The following is a 22,572-nucleotide window of genomic DNA, read 5'->3' on the forward strand; positions in this document are numbered from 1 at the left end:
GGAGGCTTACTATGAAAAAAGTATTTTGCCAGGGCATCGAAACTCTGAAACACATGTATGTTTGTTATGCCCGTTGTAGAGATGAGGAAGCTGAGCATTAGAAATGGAATGATTAGGGGTGCCTGGGTGGCTCAGTCAGTTGAGTGTCCAACCTCAGCTCAGGTCATGATCTTGGAGTTCGTGACTTTGAGCTCACGACTGGCTCGGGGCTGACAGCTCACAGCCTGGAGCCTGCTTCAGATTCTCTGTCTCCCTCTCTCTCTGCTCCTCCCCTTCTCACTCTGTCTCTCAAAAATAAATATTAAAAAAAAAATTTTTTTTAATAGAACGACTTAGGGGCACCTGGGTGGCTCAGTCTGTTAAACATCTATCCAACTTCTGCTCAGGTCATGATCTCGAGGTTCATGAGTTCAAGCCCACATTGGGCTCGGTGCTAAAAATAGCTCAGAGCCTGAAGCTGCTTCAGATTCTGTGTCTCCCTCGCACTCTACCCCATCCCTGCTGGCACTCGGTCTCCGTCTCTCAAAAATAAATAAAAAATGTTTTTAAAAAAATTTTTTAAACATAGAATGACTTAGATCTCATGCAGATAAGACAATACAAGTAGACCACGGTTGTTCAGCTACTAACTAGCAGTGCTGCGATTTGTAGGCAAATATTCTGATTTCCTGAGGTCCTTTTCCTGACCACTCTGTTGCATTTCCATCTTCATCTGTGTCTCTTTTCCTACCATAAATTCATTATCAAAAATAAATAAATAGATAGATAAATGAATTCATCGTCAAACTGTTGTCTAACTTGCCATTCTTTGGCTGCTGTACCTATCTTTGTTTATATGATGATCTAAAAGCTTCCGTCTAAGTGTCATCTCTTCCTCAAAGATAATAAATAGAGTCAGGATTGCAATCATCGGTAGGTAACAGAGAACCCAGCCAACACTGGCATATAGAACAATGGCTAAAGGTAGAGGTTTGAGTAGCACACTGCCTGAGGTCAAGTCCAACTTCTGCACTCACTGAGTATCTTGGGTACATTTTTCAACCTTTCTATGGTTCAGTGTGCTCATCTGAAAGCTGGAATAACAATGGTGCTCACTTTTTTAAGCTCTTAAGAGGATTAACTATAAATTCAAGTCAACCTCTTAGAAAATGCTAATAAAATAAGTTGCCATTGTATAGTTTCTCACATGGGGGTAGACAGCTCCGGTGGTACAGCCACATCACCATGCCATCGAGGACCCAGATTCCTCCTGTCTTTACTGCTCATTCTCAGCCTTGCAAAACATAAGTGGCCCCCTCTGCATTCCAGGCAGAAAGAAAGGAAAGGCGCCAGATCAGATGACTTCTTCTTGTGGACTTTTGGATTTTATTTGGGAAGGGCGGGCCCCCTAAATGACTTCCTCCTATTGCCTGTCAGTAAAAATGGTGTTATATGGCCAGCCCTCACTTCCATGGTGGCTGGGAATTTTAGCTTTGAGTTTTCCAGGCTCTCTGGTGGAGGAAGGCAGGGTAGAATGTTTGGGAATGGTTGTTGAGTGGACTGACCCCTAATACCACCCAAAAGTCCCAGCTCATGCCCCACCTGCACATCTATCCTAATTAACAACTTCAAGGACATGACTTATACTATTCCTTTGCTATTATTTTATGGTTCTTTCTGCCTGGGAACCGTACTTTTATATGGTTGGTTATACCTGAGCCTTCAGGTTCCAGTTACCGCCTTCTCTGTGGAAAACAATTCTCTAACCACCCCAATAAATACAGGTCTCTCCTCTTATCTTTTTACGTAGCACGTTGTTTCCTTCAAAATGCTTCATTCATTTGGCAAGGTTGGAGGGATGATATTCTTTATACTCCCAATAAGCAGAGTTTTCTCCTTGCCTTTTCTCCTTGCCACACCACTACAAACCCTACTAAGAGGGCAGAATGGTGTCACCTCAGAGAGGAGGAAGATATACTGTGAAAATTCATGTCAAAGAGAACAGGAGGTGGAGAGCCAACCCCTTCCTGCCACAGCTCTGCTCTGAGAGCAGAGACGCCCCAAATTTAACATGGCACTAATCTAAGTGGGTCAGCCATAGTCACTGAGTAGCTACCCAGGAAAGTACTTCAATTTTGTTGAGGAAGTGAATGAATGAATGAATGAATTGTTTTCAATAACAAATTTTGACAGGATGTGAATATCCCATATTTTATTGGGTTTGAGAGCTTGAGCTCACTACAGTATAACTATGACATGATGTTTTGTTTCCTCAAAAGATGACGACTCCTTCAGGGCAAAGATTGTGTTTTTCTTCTTTGCATCTTCTTTGGGGCCCCCACCGGGGTACTCCATGGGTCTTTGTTAGTTGATTGAATAAGGGGCTGAAGATAAAAAATAACAGAATTAGAAAGCAACGAAGGATGATAGATTCCAAAGTTACCTGTATTTTTTCCTCAGCAGAAAAGAGAGATCCTAGTTGATGTTGTCTGTTCACTTTAGGTTTTGGTGCTACTTTAATATAGAAGAATGGTCATGAAGGTACTAAGATTCCCAGAGGACAACTAAGAAAATCAGTATTTAACCTTAAGAAATAAGGCTTTGTGCGTAGATAACGGCTTATGTCACATGCATCCTCACCAGGGAATCCAATTGGGTGTCTTGAAATCTTGATTAAATTTCCAGGCTTCATTCTGTTTCCCTAACCATCGATTTACCTGGGATTTTTTAAACCGTTGGCTTGACAGAAGCTGGGATCTCTTATTCTTGTCAAATACTGTCATTTTTGTCAAATTATGTGGACATTTTCAGCTTCCAGAATAACTCTGGTGCTCCCTTGCTCTCCTTGTCCTCTGTTCATTCAAACAGCTCCATTAGGCCCTGTGGCACACAGAAGCTCTGCATCTAATGCCACCCCTTGCTGGCAGGGTGACCCCTGGGCACGTGCACCTCCACCATCCTAGGTTTCTGGGTTTTTTTTTTTAATGTTTATTTTTATTTTGAGAGAGAAACAGAGAGAGTGTGAGTAAGGGGAGGGGCAGAGAGGTGGGGGGGGGGGGAGAGGGGGAGAGAGAGAGAGAATCCCAAGCAGTCTCCACACAGTCAGCACAGAGCCCAATGTGGGGTTCGATCCCACAAACCACGACGTCATGACCTGAGCCGGAATCAAGCTGAATCAACCGACTGAGCCACCCAGGAGCCCCAATCCTAGGTTTCCATTTAGGTAAAAGGACCAACAATATCTGCCTTAACTGACTCATGAAAGTATCAGGCGAATGAAGTGAGATTCACGTGAAAACTTTATATGGTGTAAAGTGGTATACAGATGAAAATTATTGTATCTTATAAATGGTATCACGAGCCTGTATCTCATTTCCTTTTTATAGGAAAACATATTGAGAGCAGTAAGGCCAACAAATTTATCAGTGCTTTGGGTCAAAGCTGTTATATCAAACTCACACTTTTACTTTTGCCTCTTCCCGAAAGCCCCAAATAATGATAATCATAATAGACATAGGCAAAAGGGAAAGAAAATGGGATTAAGCCACAAAGACAATAAATGGGAGAACAAGCAATGGCAACTAAATTTTGAAAGTGGGGAAGCAGGAAGAAGGCCGGCAACTTAGCCAGCAGGACAAGGGAAAACAAATCGTAAGCTGGCATTTGAGAAACCCAAGAACCACCCCAATCTGTACCACTAAAGACCCAATGGCTTCAAGAAGTGGGGTAAAGTGGGCTGCAAACAGAAGGATTGGTTAAGTTGGTTTAAATGGAGCTGACAGCCACCTACCCACGTCATCCTTTCCTCACGTAGCCAGCTGATCTGCTCTGGCTAAAGGCTAAAGGTTAATGCTCTGGCAAAGTCATGACAGTCAGTGTCTGCACTGCTTGGGGACATCAGGTACAGCTAAGGGTGGGAATTACCATGTTGAAGACAGAGCTTATGCGGCAGTGTAGGGCATGAATTTTGAAACCCATTTTTCCCATTCAGCTTCCAGAACATGGACAACGAGGCTTGTACTCTCCAGATAGAAGGTGGAAAGATTCTTTGAGGACTCTGACCAGACCAAGAGATAATTCCTGGGGTTATTCTGACTTTGGGGTTCCCACAATGAAACCATACAGTAGCTAACTAAAGGTGACAAGCTTCACCCACATTCTTGGAACTTCCTGTCAGCTTCATAACCCCCCTTCTTTTTCTTTTGCCAGTTTAGAGCTCTACTGAGGTACAGTTTGCAATCCTAAAATAATGCCCCACTTTTATTTATTTATTTTTCCCCCAGGATTTATATGGTTCATTTCACTGTCAGTCTTGCAAGTAAGTCACTGAGGTTGGGCAAAGCCAGGGGATAATAACTTTTAAATCCCAAGCACTTTCATCCAGTGACAACCCAATTAGCAAGACCCTGTTGCTGAGCGGAGGGCTGTGAGGCCACCCCAGGACCCACAGCACATGTACTGATGTTAAAAATCCTTTCCCAGAGGCACTAAGGGGGAATCAAATGCCCCACTTTTTTTTTTTTTTTTTGGCTGAAAATAACTAAAAGTTATTTAAATATTAAGGTTAAAAAAAAAAAAGGTGAGGAAGATTCATGAGATTTAGTTTGGCCAGTCTACGGCCATACCACCTTGAACGCGCCCGATCTCGTCTGATCTCGGAAGCTAAGCCGGGTCGGGCCTGGTTAGTACTTGGATGGGAGATTTAGTTTGGCCAAGTCATCCAGATGGTGCTGCAGAGCCGTTTTTGGGTTTCGTGATGAAAGGGGGTAGGGGGAAGGCTTTCCACCACGCAACAAAGGAGCACATTTGTTACAAGGCTGAGACTACCCCTCACCCCCCACCCCCACTGCAGCTAAAGGCCCACAAAGCAGTGAATCGAATGCCCGCTTTTAAATATGAGCAGAGAACCAGAGACTACCAGAAAGCTGAGGAAAATCTCTAATATGAAACATCATATTAACCGAAAACAATAATAAACAGAAAACACCAACACCAGTTATTGGAGAAAGACATAAAAACTTAAAAAAAAGCTACTGCTAACATTCTTAGAGCAATGAGATAGAGCCTCTTTCAAATAAGAACAGGATGCTACCATATAAAAGGAATATCCAGAGGACAAAAATGAATTCCTGGAAATTAAAACTACAATAGCCGAAATTAAAGATTCAATAAGAAGGATGGGAAATAAAGCTGATGAACCCACTTGTGAAAGGAGAACAGATTTAATTCCTATGGAAGAACGACAGAAAGACAAAGAGATGAAATAAAGGAAATGTATTAGGTGAGGAACATTTATCATCCAGAAAATGAAGTTCCAAAGGGAAAGAAAAGAGAAAACTGTGGGAAAGAAATCCTCGGCAAAGAAAGCCAGAAAGTTTCTCAGAAATGAAGGACACAGCTCTCCAGATTCAAAGAGCCCTTTGAGTGCCAAGCATAATGGAGGAAAATAGACCTAGACAAAGGCACATGGTGGTGCAATTCCAGAACAGTGAGACAAAGGACAGATACCACAAGCTTCCAGAGAAGGAAAAAATGGCTTCAGGAAATGGATTGTGAAACAGAATGACTTCAACCTCTCAGTAAGCACTCAAAAGGCTAGAAAACAATAGAACAAAGCTGTCAAAATTCTGCAAGGGAATTATTTCCTGTCTGGAATTGCGTTCCTGGCCATACTACAATGAAGTGTGAGGGTGAAATTAAAACTTGTTCAAATATGCAAAGTTTCAGAACAATAAACTCCTTCTAAGGAAACTACTGACAGCAAACCAAGCATCAAAAGGGCATAGCATTTGAGATACACGAGATTCAACACAAGAAAGAGAATTCTCAGGACTATAATGTAGGGAGATCTCAGGATGACAGCTGTGAGGAAGACCAAGGAAGACTGGATGGAGTCAGCAGGTCCGTAAGAGGTGTCTCCAGGAAGATGAAATTAATAGAATAATGTGTTTAAACATACTGAGAGGAGATTTAGATATTGGTAAGTAGGGTTTGGAATAAACTAGCGATAGAAATTAGATGATCAGAACAATAAACACTTATCTGACCAAAATGAGGACATAAGTGTGTTGAGAGAATGGGAGCACAGAAGTGTAGTGGTTCCACCATGTAGGGGTAAAGGGGTGGTGGTTGTGAGAGGTAATGATGACAGAGAGCTGAATGTTTATCTTCCAAGGTGGACAATCAATAGCAAAGTCTTAAATTAGCAGTATGGAAACATGATATTTAGATATGTGAAGATCAATATCAAAAGAAATGGCCAAGAGTTGAACGCAATTGCCCCTAAGAAGAGGAAGTGTGTGTGTGTGTGTGTGTGTGTGTGTGTGTTGTCATAATGTGCTCATCATTACAGATTTTGTGCATATGGAACTATAACACAACTATAAACTCAATTCCTTAAACTCAGCTAAACTGCCAAACTATATTTTTGTTATAGGGGAAAACATTATAGTTTCTCAACCCTAATTTGTTCTTGTTCATTGGAATATACAATTTGCCCCATTTCTAAGCATTTGAGACACTGAATTTACAAATGGGCAGTGGCCAGACCAAATATAAAAACAGAACTCTGACCCACAACCTGTAGCAGCCAGTCTAGGAAACCAACCCATGACCTACAGTAACCAGCCCAGGGAGCCAACCTGCTATAATTCAGCCTTGTAGAAAATCAGGCTCCAAATGGCCAGAACTTGATTAATAACTGACAGCTGTTCTAGTTTTTATTCCTGCTTCCAACTAGGACCAACCAGTGAAAGCCAAATTCGCACTCCTAACCAATCACAAAGGATGCCTCTCTTCTAGTTGGTCTGCTTACGGCTCCCCCATGCCATGATTCTCCAAGCAGGGCAAACCTGAAGCCATGTCTTCTTCCCACCATAAAGCTTTCCCTGTCCTCTACCCGCCTTTGTGTCCTGGGCAAACACAAGTGATGGTACCTGCCACTCTTGCTACAGCAAGATCTTAATAAATACGCTTTATTCTCATTTGGTTGGTCTTCATTTGTTTCCACGCACTATTTTGAGGCATGGCAAATTTTCAAAGATTGAAAAGTATTTCATTTGTCAAGAATTGATGCCAGCTTGACATTGGCCTTAGCAACATGTTTCTTATATGTCATTTCAGGCAAGGGAAACAAAGACAAAGAGAAACTAGTGGGACTATACCAAAATAAAAAGCACAGCAAAGGAAACGATTAACAAAATAAAAAGGTAACCTACTGAATGGGAGAAGATATTTGTAAATGATGTATCTGATAAGGGGTTAGTATCCAAAATATATAAATAACACCAAAAAAACCACTAATAATCTGGTTGAAAATGGGTAGAGGATCTGAATAGACTTTTTTTCCAAAGGAGATATACAAATGCCAAAAGATACATGAAAAGATGCTCAATATCACTAATCAGAGAAATGCAGATCGAAACCACAATGAGATATCACCTTACACCTGTCAGAATGGCTGGAATCAAAAAGACAAGAAATAACAAGTGTTGGAGAGGATGTGGAGAAAAAGGAACCCTCAGGCACCATTGGTGGGAATGTAGATTAATACAGCCACTGTGAAAAAACAGTATGGAGATTCCTCAAAAAATTAAAAACAGAAATACCATATAATCCAGTATTTCCACTATTGGGTGTTTATCCGAAGAAAATGAAAACTCTAACTCAAAAAGATATAGGGGCGCCTGGGTGGCTAAGTCGGTTGAGCGTCCAACTTCGGCTCAGGTCATGATCTCATGGTCTGTAAGTTCGAGCCCCGCGTCGGGCTCTGTGCTGACAGCTCAGAGCCTGGAGCCTGCTTCGGATTCTGTGTCTCCCTCTCTCTCTGCCCCTCCCCTGCTCATGCTCTGTCTCTCTCTGTCTCAAAAATAAATAAAAACATTAAAAAAAAAAGATATATACACCCTTATGTTTACTGCAGCATTTTTTAAAATAGCCAAGATATGGAAGCAACACAAGTATCCACTGACAGAAGAGTAGATAAAGAAGATGTGCTGTATATATACACTATGGGATATTACTCAGCCATAAAAAAAAAAAAAATGAGAGCTTCTCATTTGGGACAACATGAAGAACCTAGAGGGTATTATGCTAAGTGAAATAAGTCAGACAGAGAAGGACAAAGAGCATATGATTTCACTTATATGTAGAATCTAAAAAATGAATAAAGAGAAACAGACTCATAAATAGAGAACAAACTGGTGGTTGCCAGAGGGGCAGGCATGGTGGGGATGGGGATGGGTAAAACAGGAAAAGGGGACTAAGAGACACAAACTTCCAGTAATAAAATAAATAAGTTGTGGAGATGAAAAGTACAGCCTAGGAAATATAATAAATTGAGGGTGGACGATGGTGACACTTGTGGTGGGCATGGAATGACATGTAGTTGTTGGGTCACTGTGTTGTGCACTTGAAGCTAATGTAGCATTGTGTGTCAACTACACGTCAATATTAATTAACCAATTAATGGATAATCCTAGGAAAAACAGTAAATCTCTGCTGTATCCTAAACACCTATAATGAGTATTCAATCAGTACGTATTGAATTAAATAAATTAAAAAATAAAGGGTCATTGTATCAATGAAAAAAAAAGTGTGTCAGCTAAACCTACAATCCAAGTTCAAAAAGTCTTAACTTTTTGACAAGTTCTTACATTTATTCACTCATATATTGTACTCTGTCTCCACATGTCAAGAACTGCACTGTGTGTTATGTGTTCTGGAAGATACGAATTAAATAAGTTGAGTATGTCCCTTAATTGGATTTAGTAATTTTCGAGTTTCTTAAATTCAGATAAAGTTATCTCAGGTTTGGATAAGTCACTTTAAATTGTATTTATGCTTTTGAGCAAATGAACATAATTTTAAAGAGCCAGTTGCCAAAAACAGAGATCAAGTTAGTGTTACACTGTTATACTTTCTTATTTTACCTTTTTTTTTTTTTCCTTAAATTGCCCAATGTAAAATTTCTGACTGAACTGTCCTGGCATGTGTCTAAAGTGTGCTTTTTTAATTTTAACCCCCTTGAAGAAATCTTCTCTTATGTTTACTAATATAAATATAAATGTTAAGTGTATTTCATTTACACACATTATCCTCTTTGTGCTTTAGAATTGAATTCCAGATGTCCTATTAAGGGGCACATATATGATTATGGAAAATTATTCTATTGAAAATAACAGTACTTTTTATAATGATGTAACTCTGAGAAAGCAAAAGAAATTGAGGTTGGAAAACAGATGTAGTCACTAAAAAACTGTGTGCACATGGTAAACTGGTTTTTACCAAGATTCAAATAATGCAATCAGTGGGAATTTGACTAGTCTGTGGAGTTGTCAAAGGCATGTGGGATGTACGAATAATAGCTAGAAATTTGTTGTGGACACGAGGCTATTAAGCTTGTCTCCTGCTGCATTCAATATGGTAGTAAAAACTATTATTAAATAACTGATTTTATAGCAACTGTTAAAATTATTTGGCCAAAGTATAAATTAAAGTTTATGACGGATGCAAATGTATGTCTTAAGATGTAAAATACTAATTTAGGTTCCTTTCCCATTTTAAAATAACCACTCAGACGAAAGAACAGTGATTACCAAAATAAGAGCAAATTAATAAGGCTGCCAGGAAGGCTTCACAAAAGTCTGAAACAGTAAATGTGACTTTGCTTTTCAAACACAGAATCCCACAATTATCAAGGATCTCTTCCCTAGCTGAGTGCATATAACTCACATCAGCAGTAATGGGGTTGACACACGTGAAATCCTGAGGACCAACTAAAGGGCACAAATGATAGATCTGATCCCCCAGATCCTTCTGTGCCACATGCAGATGTGTAGAGGGTCGGTGGACACCCACCACATATGGAAATGTGGAACTGATTTGGGCCGCCTGGGTGGCTCAGTTGGTTGAGCTTCCGCTTAGGTCATGATCTTGCAGTTGGTGAGTTCCAGCCCCGCGTCGGGCTCTGTGCTGACAGCTCAGAGCCTGGAGCCTGCTTTGGATTCTGTGTCTCCCCCTCTCTCTCTGCCCCTCCCCCGCTCAAGCTCTCTCTCACTCTCAAAAATAAAATAAACATTTAAAAAAATGAAAAAAAAAAAAAAAAAGAACTGTAACTCATTAACCAAATGGTGTTGGTTAACCTTTTAGCCTTTGTTGATACCTAAGCAGGGCCTGAAATAAAACCTGTCCATTTACAAAAGACAAAGTTCTTTAGCAAATGAAAGGGCTCACTGAATGTGACATTCTATGTATCATTGAAGCTTTCCGGAAATGACAGATTCTCAGGCCCCACCTGGTATTTTCAGTCTCCAGGGCTGCTTGCTGGGTGTGGTATTTTCTAAAGTTCCTCAAGTGAGTAGAGGTTTGGGGGTCAGGGCAGGGTGTGAGAAACTGTAGCAATCCCCTGGAATCTAACTTGGTATTTGGCAAAAAGTAAACACATTATGTATATTTAAGGAGAGATCCATTGTAAGGAATATTTTTAAGTACATGTACAGTTCAGGAAGCGAAAATTCTTAGGAGCATAAAGGAAGTTAGAAGATAGTCCGGAAGTCCTAGAATCTGAGTTTTAAGAATTAATCTGTCTGATTGTTGCCTGGGAGAGGTTTGAAAAGATTCGTGAAGGCTCTCACCTCACTACTGAATCCAAATTTCTGACAATGGGGCCTGGAAACCCGTATAGTTTAAAATTTTGAAAACACACTTTAAGATTTGAGAATTCTAATTTTTCTCACTAAACGTCCTTGTTCTTTCAGTACTGCCTCAAATGGCATGGTTTCCTGCCATTCATCACCAGGTCACTGTTTTTTTGGACCAAACATCCTTTACTTGAGTCTCACTGCAAGTACAGTGACCACTCTGGAGATGAGGTCCAAGGTCGTTCCTGCAGGCCTGGACTCTGCTGATCTGTCCAAAAACCATGATTCAGTTAACTCTCAGGGTAACTTTTTCACATTTTTGGCTCATGTCGATCAAGAAATTAACCAAAATTAAGTTGTTTGTTTGCTTGTTTTTTAAGAAAGTGCTGTTAGTCCATAGTTTCCTCATCTTGGGTTTGTGAAGCTACATGTTAATCTACAGTAGAGGCCACTTCAAATTGGTTTCATTAGATTTAGTTCAAGATCCAGCTTGTCGGTTTCATTTTGGATTCGGTCATTCAATATATAATCTTTGTTCTCCCAGTTCATGTTGTTAGGATGTCCTTGGAACCACAGTAGAGGGGACGGCCATCTTGCCAGCGCAACCCAATGAAAAGCCCCTAGCAGCGTGCCAGAACGAATTGGAGGTCAACCAATCACCCAGGGACAGCACGACCTGACACGAAAAAGGCCCACCCGGACCTAAACCCGGAACCGCTGCAGCTTAAAAACCCCACCCCACCACACCTGGGGGCGACTTCCCTGACTCCTCTCTCTCTCTCTCTCCCTGAGTCACGGAACCTCGCCCGAGACCTTAGTTCCCAAATAAAGCCTTTGACTGCTAACATTTTTTAGCCTCTGACTCCTATCTTTACCCTGCCTTACGCCTGACCCTAACACATGTCACACTTGAACTTGACAAATATACCATTCTAGCCTGATTTAAGTTATTAATTAACACATCAAATGAAAAACAGCCTAGCGACCCCCCCTCTGGATAAACATTGGTGGTGAGCCCCCTTAATCTAGTTTTCACCTGGTCACAAACCTGCCACACGTCTACCTGCCTAGCCCAGATTCCTCCATCTTGTCAGTAGCAATGCTGGAAGAAACTTTTTAAAGGCCATCTTCTAAAAATTAAATCTTGAAAGCTACATTGCTTCACATTATTCCAAATCTCTGTCCCTGCAACATATATTTTACCGTATATGCTCAGAATATTTTATATCACAAATATTCATTGTCAATAGGTAGAACAAATACAAAAGGTAAATTAAGTCGTCAATGGATACTTTTTTAATTTTTTAAAAATTATCTTCTTATCCTATAGAACTTTACCAGTGTGAAATTACTTACGATTCTTTTTTCTAAACTTTCACCAACGTACACGGTCTCCTCTCACAACAAGATTCTAACTGGTCGAAAGGTTACGGTGTCTGACAGTAATTCACTGAGGTACCACATTTCAATTGCTTAGGCACATTTCAATTAGGAAACCTTTGAAGTGAGAAAGGAAAAGAAATCGAGTGGGAGTCAGGTGATGTGGAAAGAAAAACAGCATGAAAGGAGAGAATAAGAAGCATTTCTGAACAATGGAAAAAGTAAAAAAAAAAAACAAAACAAAACAAAACCCGACAGCACTCAGGAACAACTTGATTCTACCTTCCGCTCAGAGTCAGTGTTCCTAAAAGGCACGCACATGTATTCCAAAATATTGGGTTTAAGTAGAAATTTTCCAATCCCCTGTGATTATGAAATGGGCCTAATGCGAGGTATTTTTCTGGAAGATACACTTTAATAGTGGAGATGCAATTTATGCTAGTCCTTCTCTAGGCAAAATTTTAAAAAATCTGGCTTAAGCAAAAAGGGAATTTACTAGCTCAAATAACTTGATGTCAAGAGGCTGGCCTACCTGAGACCCTGAGAGACACCTGAAAGTATATCGTTAGGTCCCCACTCCTTCTGTATTGGGCTCCACTTTCTCCTTCTGGTCCTTCTCAGGCAGGTATTCCCTTGGTGGCAATATGTCTGCAGGATCATACACTCAGCGCCTGAGTCCAGAATAAAAATGACGTTTCCTTTCATTACTTCTGCCCAGCTGTAGTAGGCTGAACAATGGCCACCCAAAGATAAAAGGTCCTAATTCCTGAGACCAGGAAATACTATTTTATAATGGAAAAAAAGTCTTTGCAAATATGATTATGTTAAAATTTCTTGGGGCGCCTGGGTGACTCAGTCAGTTGAGCGTCCGACTTCAGCTCAGGTCATGATCTCACAGTTCGTGGGTTCAAGCCCCGCGTCGGGCTCTGTGCTGACCGCTTGCTCAGAGCCTGGAGCCTGCTTCAGATTCTGTGTCTCCTCCTTTCTCTGCCCCTTCCCCACTCACACGTTGTCTCATTCTGTTTCTCAAAAATAAATAAATGTAAAAAAAAATTTTTTTTTAATAAATAAAATTTCTTTTTTTTTTGAGAGAGAGAGTGCACACACACACACACACACACACACACACACACACACACAAGCAAGTGGGGGAGGAGCAGAGAGAGAGAGAAAGAGAGCATCCCAAGAAGGCTCCACGCTCAGTGTGGAGCCTGATGCCAGGCTCAATACCATGACTGTGAGATCATGACCTGAGCTGAAATCAAGACATGGATACTTAGCCAACTGAGCCACCCAGGTGTCCCATGAATCTTGACATGGGAAATTACCCTGAATTTTCCAGGTGTACTTTAAATGCAATCACAAATGTCCTTAGAAGAAGAAGGTAGAGGGAGACTTTGCACACACAGAAGAGGAAAAGTAATGTGACCATGGAGGTAGAAATGGAGGTGATGTGACCACACGTCTAGGAATGTCGGCAGCCGCCAGAAGCCGGAAGAGGCAAGGAGCAGATTCTCCCCTAGAGCCTCCAGAGAGAGCATTGCCCAGCTGACACCTTAATTTTGGCCTTAGTGAGATAGATTTCAGAGGAACTGTGAGTGAGTTTTCTGTTGTTTTCACCAGGTTTGTGGGAATCCTTTAGAGCGGATGCAGGAAACTAATACAACAGGTTCACTTTGATTTGACCATCCTGAGTCACACAACAAACGGAGCCAATCACTGAGAACGGACAAGTCAGTCTGGGTCATCCCTTTTGTGCTTAGAACATGGGCAAATGAACTCCAAGTGCAGGAGGAGGGGAAGACTGCTCAAAAGCAAAGCATATCTGCAAATAGACACTAGTTGGGGAAAGGAGGCCAAAAACAGCAGATATCCATTTCAGGTTTGAAAAGAGAAGACAGAAGGAGGTGCAAATTAATATTTATATGAAAGACTATTATAACAGTGCCCTTGAACTTATTTTGTTGCTGTGATTATGTTGTTAAGCAGCATACAATCACAGATACACTTAGTTGAACAGACATCACTTCCTAAGAGCAGATTTGTTTTTCCTGCCAATCACTGGACCTTCTCCAGCTCCAACATATCTTTTTTGGAAGAGATGTGCATTACGATCACACATATTATACTCCATATAGAAAAATACTATGATATTAAGATTAAGATTTATTTGCTTTCAAATATTCCTTCAGATTGTGTCTAAAAAACTGTATCAACAGTGTTTGCTAGAGTAGGAGCTTGTTCCAGAGTATGTGGTGTGAAGTCTATGATACTTTCCACACCTCTTTGGGGATTAAAACTGACAGGCCTATGAAGACAGTTCAAGGATGGCTGGGCCTCTTATTAGCTCTCTGACCTTGGCTACATGACTTACACTGTCCTAATCCCAATTTCTTTATATGTAAAATGAGAATACATAATTGTGCAGGATCTATTTTGAGAATTATTTTTAAAACAGTGTGTGGAAGCATCTAACAGGGTGCACAGCACGAAATAAGATTCTAATGGAGTTCCCTGATAAATCTGTAACCTGAGCAGCACAGTTTAGGTCACTATTCCTATAATTTGTCCTTCCTCACCCTGACTGAAGCTCTCCCAATGACTCATTTCAGCTTCAAAAGATCTACCTCTTATTTCCATTTGGCTTAGCAAGTTGATTCATAGGAGAGCCTGATGTCAAGTGCACCTTTAGACATTTTACCATATTTCCACCTTTTTGAAACTTTGTAAAATTTAAAGTAAGATCAGTTTCAGTGCTGAACCATGCAGAGCTCTGCCAGCTTATTTATTCCCAAACTGTTTTCAACACTAACGAAATTTCTTTGCTAGGACAGAGTATCAGTCTCCCCAATCTGAGATGGCTCATTTGCCTTTCTTTTGAAACAGCCAGATTTTATTTTGAAGGTTTAAATTAACTGAATCTATTAATTTTCCCTTAGCCTTTTCATTATTTACTCTCAAAAACTCTTGTGGATAAGTCAGGCATAATTTCCCTTTGTGTAATTTTGCTGGAGGGCAGAGGAAAACTGGCATTGTTTGATCCATGGGGAAGAGATGTCCTCACTTAGGGCACAGATTAGCCCCTGCGTTCATTTGTTCCTCTGCCTGTGAGCCAGCATCTCCCCTAGTGAGCAATACTATGGCAACTCTGAATTTGCCCTTGGGCCATTTGGGGAAATTGTGGCCAGCTTGGGCAAGTTTGGGGGTTTGTATTACTACATCTTTGCCCAGGAAATTTTAGGAATTAATTGCCAGGCCCTCATAAGCATTTGATTGCCAACCACTGTTAGCTGATGAATATCTGTTTGTATTCAGAGCTGTCGTCATTTCAAACATAAACCATATCTAAAATGACTACATTTTACTGGGCTTTAGGGACTTAGGGAGACACAGAGGTGGAATACAGAAAGAAGACTTTTATAGACATAATTTAAATGTTTGCTAAAATTCAAATAATGGAAGCTAGAAACTCCTTAATGAGAAATGTTATCTACCTAATATTTATAATTTGCACCCTGTTGAGTATCACGATGTTTCAACTGTGAATACCATGCATTCTGGAAATAAATAGGCCAGCACCCCAAATTTTACAAGTGACGGGATTGTGAGCAATTTTCTTTTTTTTATGAGCAGTTTTCAATTTCTTCTTTTTCCCTAAGCATAGTGCCTAACATTTTCATATTTAACAAGTATATTCACAATATGAAAAACAGGCATACCTCATTTCTTGTGTTTTGCCTTTCTATGCTTTGCAGATATTGTGTTTTTTAAAGACTGAAGGCTTGTGGGAACCCTGCCTCCAGCAAGTCTGTTTGCAGCATTTTTTTGCCCGGATAGCATTTGCTCACTTTGTGTGTCTGTGTCACGTTTTGGTAGTTCTCATACCTCAAACTTTTTCATCATTATTATATTTGTTGTGGGTGATCTGTGAGCAGTGATTATGGCTTACTGAGAGCTCAGATTATGGTTTGCACTTTTAACAATAAAGTATTATAAAGTTTTATATTCATACAATAAATGCAATTGTCCCTTACTTAACTAACATTTGCAGCATTTATTTTTTTGGTGGGAGGGGAGACACTACCTTAGAAATTTATACCCATTTTCCCAATCATCTTTTTTTTTTTTTTTCCATCGTTTGGCCAACAGGCCATCCTTTTGACTCACTTCCAGTCCTCACCAAAAACTGTTGTATTCTAGTACCCAGATGGAAGGCTTACATCAATGGGAAGCAAGAATGATGTTAACTAAAAGAACACCAATTTACATTTTCACTTGGCTCTTCTAAGAGTCTGACTTTACTGCTAAGAGCCCAGTTGAGACTGAGATGAAAGAGCCCTTTGAATGGTGAGGAATTAATATCATGGACATAGAGACATTCCAACTGTAGCCCAAAGTGTCTGGAATTCACAAGTGAATGTGAGTTTGAGAGGGTAGAATATTCATAAGTATGTTATCTCTAAGGTTAAATAATACAAATATGGTTCAAAGGGGAAAAGGGCAGGGCAAAACTCCCTTAGATAAAAAGGGATTCTGTAAAGCACTGTGAATGATTGTAAAATATGGGAACTTAGGATTTAACAAAGCAATTGCCATGGTTAAGTCCGTTTCCAGTGAATAAGTGATACACTCATACAGTTACCAAGTAAGCAAGCCAAGCAGAAGGACAGTACCATTTCCATGGAGGGATCTTGGGGTTGTTGCCTTCTTAGCTGGGTAGAAAAATTCCAAGCCCTAGAAGAGAAGATATCCAATGTCTTCTGAATGTCAGCCAGTGTCATCTGAGACCATGACAAGAAGGACAAGATTAGCCAGTGGCAAGCACAGATAAGAAACCATCCACAGTAATTAAAGTTAGCAAATAAAATAGGCTTTGTTACTTGAAGCCACAATAGACCAAAATGACAATTTTTTTTCTTTTTATTTATTTAAAAAAAATTTGTTTAAGTTTATTCATTTTTGAGAGAGAAAGAGAGACAGAGCCCAAGCAGGGGAGGGGCAGAGAGGGAGGGAGACACAGAATCTGAAGCAGGCTCCAGGCTCTGAGCTGTCAGCACAGAGCCCGATGTGGGGCTCAAACCCACAAACTGTGAGATCATGAACTGAGCTGAAGTCAGATGCTTAACTGACTGAGTCAACCATGTGCCCCCAAAGTGACAATTGTTTATATCCTATTGCTCTAAAGTCTTCCAGTGTATGTAATGACTGAGCAGAATGGAAAACTTTTTTGATTTTTTAAGTTTATTTATTTTTGACAGAGACAGAGACAGAGAGAAAGGCAGAGACAGAATCCCAAGCAGGCTTCACACTATCAGGGCAGAGCCCAATTCGGGGCTTGAACTCACAAACCATGATCATGACCTGAGCTGAAATCAACAGTCAGAAGCTTAACCAACTGAGCCACCCAGGTGCACTGAAAGGTTCTGAGCAAAAATGGAAACTCAAACTGATTGGAGAGTTTATTTTCTAGTTAGTCATGATGAGAAAAATAAATTTCTATTAAATGTATTGATCAAAGTTTGATGATTATAAAATTTACTCTGCCTTGGTGTGAGTATTTTTTAATGTTTTCCCACTTTTATTCCAATAAATTAATATAAACAAGTATACATATTTATATCATTATTTTCATAGAGTTACATACATAAAGAAAGATCACAATTGGATACATCATGTACATTATTCTTGCTTATTCTTACCTGTCCACACCTGAAAAATCTTAGTCGGTGATCTTTGTAACCAAAGCCTGACTCCATCATTCACCCAAAGGGAGTCTGGGCCACATATCAGAAATGGAGTGTAGTTAATCTTCCTGGTTTTTATCAGTGTGGTCTCTAAGCTAGCAAGCCCCTTAGGAAGGGATCTAAGTAATTCATTCTCTGTGATCTTTTTAATCAGAACTAAAAGACTTAGACTTGAAGAGAACGGCATAGAATTTTTAACCCACTTTGGCCATTTTTTTACATTGTTCTTACATCCTTTATATTCTGACTCAGAATCTATTCCTTTCCATTCGATCGGGCTGCAAACCAGTAGACCTCTAATGTGAAATAAGAGTTCACCGCAGCATGGAGATAAAGCTCCAAGTGTGGCATGGTTCCAAAGAGAAACTTCTATTCAGTTTAAATATCAAAAGAGACTAAACTTGGCTTCCACATATACCACATCTATAAAAGACACACTTCCATATTAAGTCATCTTTTGTAATTTTAGGTGAAATTCTTTGTTACCGAAATAGGCTCAGAGTTCTAAGACTGGCCTTACAGAGGGCCTTTGTTTCTTCCCAGGAGCTGAGTCTATAACCCATATGGGTGCCCTTGACTGCAGAATGATGCCTCCTTTAGGATGCACACACTGTCAAGGCCTGTTCTAGCCATGGGTAACAGGGAGGACCACTAATGTACCACCTATAGATCTACTTAATCATGCTTCAGGTTTTTCGTTTTTCCCTGTCCACACTTCTTTACCTCCTTTCCTTTCTCCCTTTGTCCAACTGGCTAGGAGTAAGTCTTTACATAGTAGGCATACCTAAATTAGGCCTCATTTCCAGGAATGCTTATAACCAACCCTCTACTACTGAGCGGTCTTCTTACCATATGGTTTCTTCATAGAGACAGAGCTGTTATCTTTTTAAAACTGTAAAAGCATTATCATCAAAATAAATAGATAGATAGATAGATAGATAGATAGATAAATAAATAAATAAATAAAATCCGAAGGGTTTCCTCTTACCTTATTCTTGAATGTTATCACTTTTTGGAGGTGATTGTGTCCATTTGCTCCTTTCTTTTTCGTTCCTACAATATGTGCAAATACTGGGAAGACACATACAAATAAGAGTAACACAGGTTGAAAAGTGAAATGAAAAGGGTATGACCAAGCAAAAGGAAGGAGAATTTAAATTAGCAGAGGGAAGACAGAATTGATGAGAAAACCAAAAGGGGTCACTTGAGGTAGGCCTTAACAAATGGATAGGGATATTTAAGTCACCATCTGTCTTTGTATTTTTCTGATGTCAATGTTGGAAACATAAACGGGGTGTGTGTGTGTGTGTGTGTGTGTGTGTGTGTGTCAAGGTATAAACGGTCAGACTTTAAATTCAAAAGCTGAACTGTGTTGTTCTTTCATCTCCCCAACTCCACAATAACCTCAAAAACGAGCTGCCTTATAGGCCCCAGGGGAAGCACACTGGATTTGAAGCCCCTCATAAAGTCCTATTCTCATAGTTTTCTCCCTTTTTGACTTGTCTGTCAGCTTCCTGGAAAAGCCCTATTCACAGGGTGTTGCCGTTATTTTACCTGACACAGAACCCCAAGAGCAATTTTCAAAAATAACCATCAGTAATTGTCTAATATCACCTCTACATGAGGCTGTGATACTTCATAGTTGGGGCAGACAAGAGTTGGCAAAAAAGTGAAAAGGCCGTTCTGGGGAATGAGATGTCCAAAGGGGCTTTGAAACACTTTGTCATGCCCTTGGGGATGTTGAAGGCCACACACAGGGGTAGGGCTGTGAGCCATGTCTAGCAAAGATCTGAGAGAATGGTAGTCTTTAGCCTGTGGTTCTTGAGGCTTTGCATAAGCAGAAGACTGGTGGAGGTGTTCTCAAAAGACACACACACACACAGAGAGCCCCTCATGAAAGGGTGGAAAATCTGTTGGTGCAAACCAATTGTTTCAAGCCAATTGGCTGAGAAAGTTTCTGACCAACATCACCTGAGCACTAAACTAATTGAGTAGAGATTTCAGTGGCTGTGCCTCACAAGGAATACAGAATTAGTCCAGGAAAGTCATTAAACAAACAAGTAGAAAAAACAACAATGACAAGTACAACAAAAAACGCTTTGTAACAACATGAAATTCTGCTGGGAGTGGGGGGGATAGCTTATTTCCAGAGTTACCAGATTATAGTATATAAAATATGCAGGTGTTGATAGAAAATTATAAAACAGGAAAAGAAACAGGAAGGTGTGGCTGTACATAGAAAATAAAGCAGTCAACAGGACTGCCCCTGAGAGGGCCTAGATGTTGACCTTACTAGACAAAGACTTTAAATCAGTTACAGTAAGTATGTTCAAAGAACTAAAGGAAACAAAATCTAAAGAATTAATGTAATGTATGACAACTATATGTCAGTACATAGAGAATAACAATACAAAGAAATTATCAAAAGAACCAAACAGAAACCCTGGAGTTTAAAAATACAACAAATAAAATTAAAAATCCATTAGAGGGTTTCTACAGTAAATTTGAACTGGAAGAAGAATCAGTGAACCTAAAGATATGTCTATTGATATTGTACAGTCTGAGGGACAGAGAGAAAATAGAAGGCAGAAAAGTTAACAGAGCTTGAGAGACCTGTGATACAGCAAGAAATGTACTACAATGCATAATAAGAATCTCAGAAAGAGAAGAAAGAGAAATGGGGCAGAAAGAATATTTGAAGAAATAATTGCTGAAAATTTCCAAAGTTTGATTTAAAAGCTAACCTTCACATCAATAAAGCTCAGTAAATTCAGACTTGATAAATTCAAGGAGCTCTATACATAGATACCTGGTCAAATTGTTGAAAGACAAAGACAAACGTGAGAATCTCGAAAAGAGCCAGAGAAAAATGACTCATAATGTACGACGGATCCTCAATGTGATTAAGGGCTGTCTTCTCATCAGAAACTATAGAAACCAGAAAGCCCTTGGAAAATATATTTATGTGCTGATAGAAAAAGATTGTCAATGCAATCTTATATCCAGCAACACTATGCATCAAAAATGAAGGTGAAATTAACATATCTTCAGACAAACAAAAACCGAAAATTTGTTGCTAGTAGACAACTTCCTGCCCTGCAAGAAATAATAAAGGATGCCATACAGGCTGAAGTGGAAAGGCACTCAACATTTCTTTGAATCCACACGAAGAAATAAAGAGCGTGAGTAAGTGTAATTGTATAGGTAAATATAAGAGGCAATATAAGTGTATTTTTTGTAACTCTTTTCTTCTATCTGATTCAAAAAACAACTCCATAAACAATATTTACAAAATTGTGTTGCTGGATTTATAATGCATAAAGATGTAATTTATATGCCAATTATAGCACAAAGGAAGGGAAAAGGAATACAGATATATTTGAGCCAGTTTCTCTCAATTTTATTGAAACCGAGTTAGTGTTAAAACTAACTTGATTTAAGTTAACATCGAACTTATGGCATATAGTCAAAACAGTGCTTAAAGAGAAATTTATAGCTGTAAACACCTATATTTGAAACGAAAGAAAGACTTCAAATCAATGACCTAAGTTTTCACCTTAAGACACTGGAAAAAGAAGAAAAAACTATACCCAAAACAAATACAAGGAAGAAAATAATAAAGATTAGCACAGAAATGAATGAAATAGAATATAGAAGAATAATTGTGAAAATCAACAAACCAGTAGTTACTTTTTTGAAAAGATCAATAAAATTGACAAACCTTTATCAAGACTGACAAAAAAAAAGGAAGGAAGGAAGGAAGAAGACAAGAAAGAAAAAGAAAGAAAGAAAGAAAGAAAGAAAGAAAGAAAGAAAGAAAGAAAGAAAGAAAGAAAGAAAGAACTTAAACTACCAAAATTAGTAATGAAAAAAGGGACATCACTGCTGTCCTTACAGAATTAAAAAGGGTTATAAGAAGGGGTGCCTGGGTGGCTCAGTTAGTTAAGCATCCAGCTCTTGGTTTCAACTCAGGTCATGATCTTACAGTTTGTGAGTTCAAGCCCCACATTCGGCTCCACACTGACAGTGCAGAGCCTGCTTGGGATTCTCTCTCTCCCTCTCTCTCTGCCCGTTACCCGCTCATGCTTTCTGTCTCTCTCTCAAGATAAATAAATAAACTTTAATTTTGGGGGAAAAAAAGGTTTTTTTGTGTTTTTTTTTTTAAATTCTAGGAACTATGGGGTGGGTGACAGTGGATGACACACATGGAAACAGCATGGACAGAAAACTGCATGATGATGGGGGGCCCTCCTCTACACACACACATATATACACATTTACGTAGCATAAGGCTCAGAAGCTTGATTCAACATGGGGGTTGCTCCAGACTATTTGAGGTAGAGCCCGTGCTAGATAGGGCTGATGCTTCTATTAGAGTATATGAGAAAATAAAGAATTATATTATTTCTTCCACATTTGAGACCCACACATATTCCATTATTTTTACAAATGAAAATTCCAAACAATAAAGTCAATATCACTCATAATGATAACACCTAGAGTGATAGCTACCATCACTGTTATAGAATATCTGCTTCCAGTCTTTGTTCATGTGTTGTGTGTAGAAATCTCAGATATGCAAGAAATGCAATGTATTTTCCATAATTCACCTTAACTTTTATTTCTCATTCTACTGGTAGCAGAAACTAATCTCAGTCAATTCATGATTTTTCCCTGCCCTAGGATTGCATCTAAAAGTTCCAGGGAGCCTGCATAGAATTATACTCCTACCTGCCGGGTTCTCAATTGTTGGTCCTTGTAGGAATCATGACGACAAAGTCTCTCCCGGTCTGGCTTCTCCCTCACGAAACTTGGGCAGGTTGCCTGTG

General features: G+C 39.6%; 1 long non-coding RNA gene across 1 annotated transcript; it reads right to left on the reverse strand.

The window, feature by feature from the left end:
- Nucleotides 1–2,176: 2,176 nt before the first annotated feature.
- LOC106965558 (uncharacterized) lies at nt 2,177–18,582 on the reverse strand. The gene is made up of 4 exons (XR_001428636.3): nt 16,673–18,582; nt 12,532–12,670; nt 11,976–12,116; nt 2,177–2,363 (listed from the first exon to the last, which is right to left on the reverse strand). It is a non-coding gene; the product is annotated as an uncharacterized LOC106965558 (long non-coding RNA).
- Nucleotides 18,583–22,572: the final 3,990 nt, after the last annotated feature.

The sequence above is a fragment of the Acinonyx jubatus genome, chromosome D3 (assembly GCF_027475565.1).
Source record: "Acinonyx jubatus isolate Ajub_Pintada_27869175 chromosome D3, VMU_Ajub_asm_v1.0, whole genome shotgun sequence".
Taxonomy (NCBI): domain Eukaryota; kingdom Metazoa; phylum Chordata; class Mammalia; order Carnivora; family Felidae; genus Acinonyx; species Acinonyx jubatus.